Source organism: Diorhabda sublineata, chromosome 8 (assembly GCF_026230105.1).
Source record: "Diorhabda sublineata isolate icDioSubl1.1 chromosome 8, icDioSubl1.1, whole genome shotgun sequence".
NCBI lineage: Eukaryota > Metazoa > Arthropoda > Insecta > Coleoptera > Chrysomelidae > Diorhabda > Diorhabda sublineata.
In genome coordinates this window covers 4,886,990-4,899,946 of record NC_079481.1, presented here as the reverse complement: position 1 = coordinate 4,899,946, position 12,957 = coordinate 4,886,990, and the positions used below count along the sequence as shown (strand labels likewise).

The following is a 12,957-nucleotide window of genomic DNA, read 5'->3' as shown; positions in this document are numbered from 1 at the left end:
TAAAAAGTGATGTAAATGAACAAATTTTCATAATTAGAGTTGTCGACACAGTTACAGCTAAGCTTTCTAGAACACTGGCGAATGCTGATACGTCGAATTTTCGAGAAAACGTCATTATATAAATACGTAAAGATTGGAGAGTTGAGTTTAGTAATCCAACTAATGATTAACGAGAATTCGAATCGTGATAAGTAATAGTTAGTGAATAGTACATTCAAATCATAAATTAGTTGTCTAACATTTAGAGTAATTGCATCAAATGATATTTAAAGAATTGTCGAAATCAACTGATACCCATCTAAAAATGGCCGCCGTGGGGTAAACAAATGCTTCCGCCGAAAGTTTTTGTGTGGTTTATGGACTTATTTGTTGAATTTTAGATCTGATTGCGATTTCCAGTTTTATTACAAAAAGGATTCTAAAAGAGCTGCTACTTAGAGAAGTGCGAAATTTCCTTCTGTAAACGTAGTGTCGTGGGGTTTTTCCACATACTTAGTTCAGTGTTGTGTTCAGTGAAGGATAGCGATAAATATAGTCTGAAAAGCAATATATTGGTAACTTGTGGAAAATAAGCAGGATTCCGGGTTCCTAAGCCTTTAGGTTTGTCCTTCCACTTTCCTTGTCACTGGGTTATCACCTTGCAATCTTAAAAAGTAGTCACTAGCGTTCGATAAACTTGAACGTAATAATGGAAATTAATGAATAAAAATACGAGAAAAAATTACAAAACAACACTCACTACCGGGAAAACTAAGAGAAGCTAATATTGTTTCAGACATTGATTTTTTACACCACAGCCCGTCATTTTGAAGTAAATCATCTATTTTCTTAGATTGCCTTATTAATAATGTTGACAATTGGATGAAATAATATTATCAGATCTTCTTGCTAAAGGTCACATCATTTTTTAATCATAATACATTATTTTGGAGCCAGTAAGTAGAGCCACACTGCTATAGCGATGGCATTTCTTTCTATGAGCATTAATCCATTTATTTTGTGCATTTTGTTCATTTATATCTTGAGTTTTGATCATTTCGCGTAAATTGATAATTACCACCATAAGTACGAGTGTTCTTGAGGAAGCTGAAATGCTTAGCAGTACTTTTCTTGATAAATTAAAGCCTCAAGCGCATCATAAAATGTCTACCTATAAAATCAAAGTGAAAATATAATGCCATAGAAATATTAATTGCATGATATACTATTTGCGTTAAAGGAATGAATTATATATTTTTCAATTGTGTTACCATATTTTTAAGATTCAACACTTATTTAAATATGGCCAATCAAGACTGAAAAATGGTACAGACTTCCAAACATGTATTAGCATATAAATTACGTCGTTTAAATACACGTAGTAAAAGAATACATCAGTATAATACAGTTAGTCCTTCTGTGGGGCGACAATATTTTTGCAAAGTGGTACTAAGTCTTCGTGAACATAAAACTGTTCACTTTTTCAACAAAAATTAGTAGAAAGAATCCAGCGCATCGTTTTATAACTATAAATGGAAGTTGGTTCTACCACAATAATCCTGAATCGAAACAAGAGGTTACTAAATGATGATAATACTATATATCGAGCTCAAATCAAGTTAGAACTCAGAAATGGAAAAATTTTGTTAATATCATTTTTTCTTACGAATTTCAGGACGAATTTCGCTTGTTATAATAGCAAAACAATAAACAACAACAATAGACTGGAGTAGGTAACAAAAAAATTATGAATTTTTTCCTCTTGGATAAGATTATGTGATTCGTATTTCTTGTAGAAAAAATAAATGAGAACGATAAAAAATTTGAGTCACGTAATGTATTTGAGAAATGAATTAATTATTTTGAAACATCATAAGTGTTCATGAAGCTTAAGGCTAGAGCCTCTTATTAAAGACCATCAAATGTTGTGGAAAAAACCTTAGGTGGAAAGTGTATTTTCAAAATCATATTTATAATATTCAGTCAGCTTTTTCTAATGAGGTCAGAATATTGAGGAGATCTGTAGTTTACTCAAAAAGTTTTCAGTAACTGATAAACGCCATCCAAGCTCTTCTTTTTTTCATTTAAGGTGGTAATGAGTGTCCGATACTTAATTGATTTTTCAACGAAAATACAAAGGAGGAAATTATTGTTTTGGAAATTTTAAACCAGCTCCATCTTTGTCCATGGATTTTACAAAATTTTGAGCAGTACAGCATTTAGAATCGAGGAATCAATGAAAAGTCTCAATTCCTCCGACCTATAATCATTACCCAATTTCAAAATAAAGCCCCCTATGTCATTACAGTACACCAAGTCGTTCTCGCTAGAAAACAAATCAACATAAGAACTGTGACGCTTACGGTACCCAAATGCGGTACTTGAGGACTAACAGGAGATGTTAAGTCTTGTTTGAATTTCTTCATTTTCAGAGCTGTTTGAACTTTCTCCAATACCATAAACTAGAGAAAGCATCTCGAATGAGGAATTGCTTTTGTTGCAATAGAGACCTTCGAGTATTTTAACGTATGCTTCTATTTCCTCGAAAAGCTTTTGATATTGATTAAGTGAAAATAACAGTCGAATCGAGCGATACCACTTATTATTCAAAAGGCTTTGCTAAATATTTTCAATGGAACCAACCAGTCAAGCTTCTGTGAAATGAGATTTTGTTCAAACAATTGTTTAGTAAATTGATTGAGAATATAGCACACAGAACGTACCCTAAGAAGAAATCAAACTTAGTTGCCAGTACCCTTAATGGTAAGAGGCCGAACTAATCTATTTTCGCGAATCATTTAAATTTACAACGTTTTCATCCAGTTCCGTACTAACCAGAAATAAAACAGTGATTCAGTTGAATAGATTGCACATCATTACAACAATAATTTTGGGAATTAACAAAAAATATATTGTTATGAGTACAAGTGAGCCAAAGAACTTAAAAGTTTCTTCATTATCACATTATCATAGATGAAGTAAAAGGTTGTAGAGACTTCTTTTGTATATAGAAAGAGCAAAAGTTTTATCCTGTATAGTCCATGGTTTTGCTGTATGAATATTTCTAGGCTAAAATTAATGAATTATGTCGTTACATTATTTAAACTTTTTTCTATACAATCAAATGTTCCAATTTCACACATCTTCTTCAATATGTTTAATTGCTCTTTGTGATTCTTTGGACCGTTTTCCATTTTGATATTTTGTCTATTGTGTTTCGATGAACTTGATACGTGTAACTATTTCCCTTGGTGTTAAATTGTTCTTACTAGTTCCGTTTACAGTCAAAAAATCCGAAGAATAAATACTAAATATGGAAATATTACTGTATAGGTCAATTCCAGTCCAGTTCTTTGAATGAAAATACAGATTTACAAGATACGGACGAAGAGAATGAGGACATTACGATGAGAAAAAAAAAAACAATCAATTACTAACAGAGAAAGAACAAATACTAAATACATGGAGAGACTACTCTGTAGGTCAATTCTAGTCCAGTTCTTTGAATGAGAATACAGATTTATAAGATATGGAGGAAGGGAATGAGGAAAGTACTATAGTGGAGAAGTAATACAAAACATGAAGGGAGGAAAAACTAATTGAGAAAATAGTGAAGCAGTTAAATTGATCAGGAGGTTGAAATAGATAATTACCTTCAACTTTCTACTCCTTAAACATTTTTTCATATATTTCGTAACGATTTGTCTTGATTTTAATTTTGATAAAGATCAAAGTAGATCAAAACTTAAAGATTTGTTTCTCAAACTCAATTTTAATCTATGTAGACTTGAGATCTAGACAAATTATCATGGAAGATTAAAAAATATAGAGTGGGTGTGGAAAATTGTGAAAAAATCTGTTTTTCTATCCGATTCCATTGATTCCAGAACAAAATTTGAAAATTTTATGATGAAGATATTCACCGTGATATTTTTTCTTACAAAAATGGAACCATGATTAAATATTCAATGATAAATAGCCAATTTCACACTCTTATAAAACCATATTGGTAACTTCAACCTTGTGTTTGCGCGGAGCCTAAAAAAATCTATTTCCACTTAAATTTCAGAGAAAATTCAATACCTTGCAGAGGTAATACATCTAAACAGGAAAGGCTGTGGTAATTTTTGTCATATATATATTAGTTAAGGTCAGACATGCGCAAAACTATCCGTCATTGATTAATTGATTCACCTATTTGAATGATTCCGGTCGTTCTTACTTTGATATCATTTAACTAATAAACAAAATTTGTTCACATTGATTATAAAAAGCAAAATCGAGTAGACCGAATATATATTTGGACTCACCTGTATCTGGTAGGGCGCTGCCGATTCGGGTAGCAAAAAATCCTCGAATATTAGAGGCGACTCGCGATTCACCGAGTAGGCCTAAGGTGCCTCCCGGGCCCGTTAAACCTCCACCGCGGGCCTCCACGGTGACGTTCTCCAGGTGCACACAAAAATGGTCACTGACAGCAACGGTGTCAGACGCGTCACGAAGGGCAGCCTACGCGAGGATGAGGACGCTACCGTTCCGACGTCGACTGCGAGGGGCGGCACCTAGCTACGACGCCGGTAGACAGGCGTCGAAGAATCCGTAGCGATTGGCGCGTCGATTTCGAGTCACCTCCTTTGGGACCAATTGCAATTTCTTTTCAGTTGGTATAATTTATGATTTTTTCATATGTTTGCAATGTGTTTTTGTTGTGGGTCGTTAATGAATGAAGGTCGATTCCGATTGTTGTAAAATTTACAATAACTGGATGGTTGCTTTCGAAACTCCTAATAGGTTACATCTTTAGTATAATAAAAATTCACTCAATAGAGATTTGCGAAGGTATACAAATAGCGTTTCTGGATTATGGAAGAGGTAATCAAACACGTTTTGACTTGTTTTCTCTATTGGATCTCAATTTTTCTGTTTGTTTGTTGGAATTTTCGTGGTTGCATTCATTAATTGGTAACAACAACCATTAGGTGTATAGCTGACACAATATAACTGTACAAACAGAATAAATATCGTCCTCTTAAGTCTCAAAACATCAAATTTCTGTTTTTCTTTCGATTGGAACAATTAATTTAAGCTATATTTATGCTTAGAAACATATAACTCAAAATTCTATCTCCAGAGGTTTTATTGTCAATGAGGTGTATTTGTGAGAAGCAGTAGGTGGTTTTGTTTACTCTCCTATTGTTAACCCAATTGAACTTCATGTAAAATTCATTTCTGATTCGACAAGCTAGATTATCAAGACCCTTACCTAGGCACATTTGTCAATCAGCAATGAACTCTGAACAACATGAGGACACTTCTGGCAAATCGCCGCCTCAGCCTGGAACTCCGGACCAGAATGCTTCGATGTTTCATCTTTCCTGTTCTTCTGTACGGTTGCCAAACCTGGGCCATGAATGCGATCATAGAGAAAATTGAAGCGTTCGAAATATACGCCTACAGGTGAATGCTGCGGATATCTTGGACGAAACATAAGACAAACATAGAGGCCCTACAGCATTTGGGTAAACATAAAGAACTTCTCACGACAATCAAGGAGAGAAAGTTGCAGTACCTCAATGAGAGGCGAGCGATATGATATTCTTCGCCTGATAATAGAAGGGAAGATCGAAGAAAAACTGTCTGTTGGACTTAGACAAAATTCATGGCTGAAAGACTTGCGCAGATGGTTCGAACAGACGTTTTGGATGAATGATGCATTATTAGTTGAAGCATGTTGAGTATAGCTCTTCAGATAACCACCAGGATATTGAAGGAACCCTTCTCTTGTCTAGGTTCAAAGAAAGACTGTTATCAGCACTCTACGCCAACAGTGTAGTTATATTAGATAGCGCTTCGTCTCACTCAAGAAATTATTCTTCCAAAGGAGCTTCTACTTGAATAAGATTTACATTTCGAAGAGCATTATGTAAAGAAGCAAATCATAGAAGTTTTATAAACAAAAAAAATTCCCAAAGGATATAATGAACACGAAATTTCCAAGAAGAATGGTTACACTGTTTTAAAAGTACCTCCGTACTATTGTGTCCAAATCAAATTAACTACTATAAACAAGAACTAATAAGACTTCACACAAAAACTCTTTGTTCAAACATTAGCAACGAGAATAGGAGAAATACCAATAACTACATAAAATAAGTTCAAAAACAATATATGCAACAGTTTCATATAAACTTGTAACTGATTTGAACGGTGATTCTGAGGAAGATAAATATGATGCTGATTATTTTGAATAATTAATCATTTTGAATAAAAAACCACAAGGGAAAAACTTGGTCACAAATTTGGAATATCCCAGAAATTGTCATGGGTATGAAGTTTAAAATTTATTCCCCAGTGTGATTTTACTTTGTATCTATATTGTTGTAACAGAAGCAATAAACAGAAAATGGTCTTAACAATTTTTTCCCATCCCAATGATTAGCTTTCATCAAAAAGTGGTATGAAACTTTTACTCTAATTTCTAAGTTACGAATGAAACAAATTCATTTATATATTTTATTTCACTGAAATTATATTCGCTTGTAATATTTAATAAAACTCTGTACAAATTTTATTAATGGTCAGAGATGGTGAGAGCATCTATCTTATCGCTTCTTCATGACCGGTTTTATACCACATCCATTATTCAGTCTGAATATTGCATCTTCAGATTACTATTTATTGAGTTCTATGGTAAAATTCTTTCATCTAAGCTCCAAGAGTTATTGTTTCCCAAAGTTTCCTCAAAGAGCAAGTTGAACGTAGATTTGAAACCATAGAATACATTTCCAATAACAAGGCTTTTTTTTTGTTTGAATATTCACAAAAAGACCATTGGAAACTAACATTATTCATTTATATTTTGTTCAAGCATTCACTTCTTATGAGATTTTATTCTATTATTATAGAATTACAGCGCATATTTCTCGATTATACGAAACCGCCTTTTGATTATCAATACCCTACAATATCGGTTAAATCATTTAATAACTGCCTCAACCGACTTTATTACAATCTAGCGATCTCTTAAATTTTCTAGCATGGTGAGACATTGTTTTACGTGAACTGAATCCGCTTTAAACTTTCCATAATGGGATAACAGATGAAGCTTCGTCAGAATAGTAATATGAGCGTAAGATGTGAGCCCGATACTGTAACCTGGAGATTTAGCTGAAACTTCGAAATTTATTGAATGTGAATATCAAGAAGCTTGAACGACCTTTTTTCGAAAGTTATTCATACTAATATATTTGATAATTTTCCCTATTTTAAAAAAATATTTGAAATAAAATTAAGATCTAATTATCGAGTGATTCCATCGAGTGAACACATGTGTTAGTGTCCATTGAAAGATGACTCAGGTAGTCGTAGCCACACTCCTCAGTACCTCTTATTATTTTATTTGTAGGCGCTTACAGGTATTTCGGGTGAATATAGGGAAACCAAAACAGAGTTCTGGAAACCCTAAAAATACGGGAAAAAACCTTGGATAGAGGCGTGTCAATTCAAATAACTGTAATGAGTTATGAAACAAAAGGAGAAGATCGATAAGAAAAATAAGAGAATACAGTCGCTGATGGATACTATGGAGATACATATGTCAAAAAAAAGCGGAGTAGGACGTTCGCTCTAACACCACAGGAGATAGAAGAAAAGATAACAGACACGAGAGCGATAAAAATCGAAGATTAGAAGACAGAGACTCCGAAGAAAAACAAATGAGAGAAAAACCTCTGAAGAAAAAGGCACCGCTAATGAACAAATACAAGAAGAACTAGAAAAAATAAGGATAGAGGAAGAAACAGGCAATTTCGGAGAGAAGGTCATTTTCAAGAATATTAAACTCCCCACTCCACAAAAAGAAATGAGATATAATCAAAACCAAAACTTGTAACAGAAAAAAGTCTCGTAACTCAGTTTTTCACTTTAAAAAGCTCTGAAATCCATGTAATACGAAGTCAGTCTATACTAAAGGGACCTTTTGTCTCAAGTTATTAAGTAATGAGCCTAACCAACGACCAATATAATTCCATCAAGACCAAGTCTCGCATCTCCGTCAGCACGATTCTGCAATCGCAATTAACAATCTTATTTACTAAAACTTGTATTGCTTTCAGTTACATTGTTTAATGGATTGTTATAAACAAAAGTAGTTATAGTTCTTCCAATATCAATTGCAGAAGACATTTATGTGAGGAACAATCAATATTTCATAAATACGCACGGCACTCATACCAAATTAAGAAATGGAGAATAATATTCACTCCCGTATTCAGTAGACATTTAGCAAACCGTCAGTCCACGTGGACTGTTTACTTATGAAAACATTCCTGCCACACAATCTGATTGATTTATTTAAATCATAAATTTGATTGTTACAATTTAACATACACTTATTCAAAAATATATTGGATGTATTGGATTCGAAATGATTAATTCAATTGATTAATTTTACATATGATTTTCCAATTTTTTTATCACACAAAAGTATGAGCGGTTCTTTACGATATATTCCGTTGGATTCAACAACCTAATTAATTTAGTTGCACCAATTATTCTTACAAATTTTTCATGTCTTTATCTGTACTGTGAAAAATAATAATATGCCTAACTAAAGACAATAAACAATAAGGATATTTTCAAAATATGAAATTACCGGCATAAATAACATTTACGTAATACGAACAATGCATTAACATGGCAATAACTGGTAAAATAGTTGGTACTTCACCAATTTAGAATAAGTAGGTACCATCTAATACGTGTAATGAGAAACAATGACGTGAGAATGGAAATAAGATATATTGTTATGGGGTTAACATAAATTTCAGACAATGTTACATCATTGATATAATCTTGTAGGGGTGATCGACAAATCTAAAGAAATTCTGTTTATCTTATCCATTTTATCAACTATAAAAATTAAGAAGTATTTAAAAATATAATCACAGGGGATGGGTGAATTGAATTAGTTTTCGAGGATGTCAGGGAAGATATTAGAAGGATTGTTTTTTCAAATGAGTGAAAAAAATTGGAACCGTGATACAATCTCTTCGGAGCATTTGAAATTGGTAGAAGTGTAAACCGCAGTTAGATCATATTCACGGTTTCTAGAACAGTGAGAAGTTTCATAAAAAACTGGATAATAACTTATTGATATTTGTGACTCGGATAAATATGTAAAAAAATCACTGACATTTCGAAATATACAAAATAAATGTCAAGTCAATCCATATATTTTTTTTATTTATAAATCAAGTCGCATCAACTGAAGGTTATTATTTACTAAACAGATAACCACACTAAATTAATTACATTGACCATTTTTGACAGTTATTCTTCTGGAATAGCCCTCCAAATGTATTAGATACTTGACAGTTTTTTCTTTCGATGTAGTACTTTGGACATTTTCTGATGATGTGTTACATCCCATAAATCACGTATTAGATTTTCTTCAAGTTTTATCGGGTAACTATGTGTAAATTTTGTATGCCATAAATAAAGATGGAAGATAATCACTTGTTTGTTTTTGGAAAACGGTGTTACTTTTTACTCGTAGTTCACGCCGATTTGGATATGAGAAAAATTGCTGCAAAATGGATCTCCAAATGTTTGAATGTTGACCAAAAGCGTGCTAGGGTAGAAGCATCACGTTCGATCTGAAGACGATGTAGACTTCTTAAACTGAATTATTACTATGGATGAGACTTGGATCCAGAAACAAAGCAACAATCGATGGAGTGTCGACACTTTGGTTCTCCAAGACCTAAAAAGTTTCGTGTCCAAAAATCTGCTGGAAAAGTTCTCGCTTCAGTGTTTTGGGATTGACATGGAGTAAACAATAACAGGAGTTTACTGGTCAACATTACTGCCACTTGACGAGAAAAAATTAAAGAGAAAAGACGCGGAAAGCTATCCAAAGGTGTTTTGTTTTTGCAGGACAACGCCCCTGCACACAAATATGATGTTGCCATACAAAAAAATCATAATTTGGGGTTTGAATTACTAGAGCACCCCCCTTATTCACCAGATTTGACTCTATCCGAATATAATCTCTACCTCAACTGAAAAAAAGTTTAAAAGGTCATAAATTTTCTTCCAGTGAGGAGGTTGCAGGTTCGCTGTAATAAATGTATCCAATTAAGAGGAGAATAAATAGAATACACTTAAGGATGAGGAAGAGGTCGAGGGGAAAGAGCTTCTCGATCTTATAAAACAGACCAGTGTGCTAGACTTTGCTAAAAGTCTGGCTCACATCCAAGAACGCAGCAGAACAGTACTTTTTATCTTCTAGACATTGCTTTATTTTGTTAGTGATCCGTTGTACATGTATATCTAGTCATACTTTTTGAAATGTTTTGGGCCCTCAAGGGCCAGTAGGAACTGATTTATAATTTCCCATTTGAATCTCATTGACTCCATCAGTGCGGCAATTGCAGGCATTGGTTTAAGATGAAATACCATTTCAATCCGCTCCAGCCCTTATCAAATATATGAAAAGTATTTTTTAATTTTTTGTTCCTCAAAGAACTTCTTCTCTCACAACATAAATTTATTCCAAACTCTGTATATTATCAGAAAATTGGGAAATCAACTGACTCGTAATTTTAAAAAATAGCTTTTCGTTTAATTCGACGAATTCATTTTAAGTTTGCTTCTAGCTTTTTGTTATTTGAAAATATGAATCTCAAAATCAGTTCAATTTTTGTTATTTTCCCAGCCATCCCTGAGACTAAACTTTCATACGTACTTGAACTTCCCACCTGGTGGAAGTTTGTTGAAATTATAAGGTGAAGAGGTGAAGGGAGAGCGGTCGATACAGCTACCGCCGTTCCTCCATGAATATTTGATATCCTTCGACGGTGCTGCTCCCTGTACACGTCGACCTTTGCTCTCGAATGTCATGAGGGTCGAGGAAAAATGACTAAGGGTGTCAGAAACCCCGATTGACGACTATAACTTTGTTTCCATATTTTTTGAAACATACAACATACCTGAATGTGACATTGGATGATAAATTGACATTTTTGATTACCAGCGATTGCTTTTTTCTTTCTCGAATGTTGCGAATCACAAATAACATAAAAGCACCAATGAGAAACAATTACTATTCTTCTAAACATAATTATTATCTTGTATTCTTCTGCATTTGTTGTTTGTTTCTGAGTGAAATTTTGTTCCATTTCAATTCCAAGAAGTAGGCGATGTTCTTGTCATTGTTCGAGATGATAAGGATTACCCTGAGTCGAAGCAAACTACGGAAACTTTTAAAAGAAATGGGTTGTCGCAGGAAAGTCAGTTTCAATACAAAGAAATGTTATTGTAGGATGGAGAAAAGATATGAGATACCTAAAGGGAACTATATTTTGTTAAGATTAAACATAGACCATCGAGGGACATACACCAAATAAATTTTGGCTAGATAATGTCGAATACAGGCTTTTTCATATAATTTATCTACTGGTTTAAATCTACCAATAGGAATAGGGCGCATGCTGTTAATAGTGTTCCTTCCCAAATTGCGGCCTTCTACATCTGTTTCGACCTTTTCAATTTCTTCTGTATCGGTGTAGCCAACTGGAAACAACTCTAAACTTTCTCCTCGCCACCCGTAAGCGGATTTGTTCTATTTTTATCTGGAGATTCATTTCTAAAAGTAAGTTTAACAATCCATATTTTTCTGTTAATAATATAGAATTTCATAATTATATTAAAAAGAAATGGATTATATGAATGTATTTATGTAAGAAAGATCCGACACCCAACCAACTTTTTTCGTAAAATCAAGGTTTTTTCATTGATTTTGAAATTATGAAGAATAGTTTTGCAATTTTTCCATGTAATTTGGCTGCTGTTTGCAAAAATAGCCCAGATATTTTAGATAAGATTTATTTTATTTCTGCTATTCACACATCCAAAAAAATCATCGGTGAAAACCATTCAACATTCATAAATTCAGATATTGAACATATTTTAGCTGAATTTTTACCTGCTTTGAATAAAACATAAACACAGGAATAAACTACAGGAGTGTTCACGTCCCACACTGTCATTATTAGGGCAGGTCAGGGATCAATATCCAAACAAAGCTTTAACTGCGTTGACGATCGTTTATATGTTTAGTGATTTGTGATTTTTTCTTATTTTCTTCAATAAATTAAGTAATATAAGCAGTAAATTAATTAAACACTTTTGAATAACTTTAAAGAACACATTTTACCACAAAAACTTTTTTTGGAAAGTGAACAGTAAAAAATGACGGTCATTACATTACGTTCTGGTTGTCTATTGATTCCGGTCGGTTCTGATGCTGTAGAATTTGAGAATCTCAAAATTGAATCATTCTTATTAGTCCAATTTGAACGGGGATTTTTTGACCTCACTTTATTTTCAAAACAATTATAGTAGTATCTCATCACAATAAAATAAAATAATTTCAAAGTAGAATGTTTTATATTATCATATAGAACATAGATTGTTGTTTAAAAGCAGAATGACTAAAATAAAATATTTCCATTGCTTTCAAATATATTTCTCACCACTCTTCGTAGCTTTAAAAAAATTTTTATTCTGGTTCTGTATTTTATAGAACTCCTGCACGCTCAACATCATTCTTGTTGATACAGTCACTTTTAAAAGCAAGAAAACTTCCAGAAATCACGTCATAATCACTGTGAGGATGAAATCACATAACTTTTCGTCGGTTTCTTCGATAGTTGATGTCACAAATATTGTCTTAATTATTGTTTAGACAACTGTGACTAAAATTACATACACATACACACAAATTTATTTTCATATACTACGATCCTTGTACTTAATTTGTATTAAATTCAATCATACAGCCTGTAACAATGACCAAAAAATGGATTCGAAGAATTTCCAGTATCTTATTCTACGGTTTCCAAATATTTATCAATCTTATTAATTAAACGATTAAATATTTCATCTTATCCACCTTTTTTATGGAATATAATATAA

General features: G+C 33.0%; 2 protein-coding genes across 2 annotated transcripts in view; both read right to left on the bottom strand.

Moving 5' to 3' along the window:
• Positions 1-4,486, bottom strand: part of LOC130448370 (choline O-acetyltransferase) — a 135,984-nt gene extending 131,498 nt beyond the window's left edge. The window contains exon 1 of the mRNA XM_056785730.1: positions 4,290-4,486. The gene's annotated coding sequence lies outside the window, so the exon portion shown is untranslated. The remainder of the gene's footprint in view (positions 1-4,289) is intronic.
• LOC130448378 (pyrimidodiazepine synthase-like) overlaps positions 1-12,223 on the bottom strand; it is a 445,274-nt gene extending 433,051 nt beyond the window's left edge. The window contains exon 1 of the mRNA XM_056785738.1: positions 11,990-12,223. The gene's annotated coding sequence lies outside the window, so the exon portion shown is untranslated. The remainder of the gene's footprint in view (positions 1-11,989) is intronic.
• Positions 12,224-12,957: the final 734 nt, after the last annotated feature.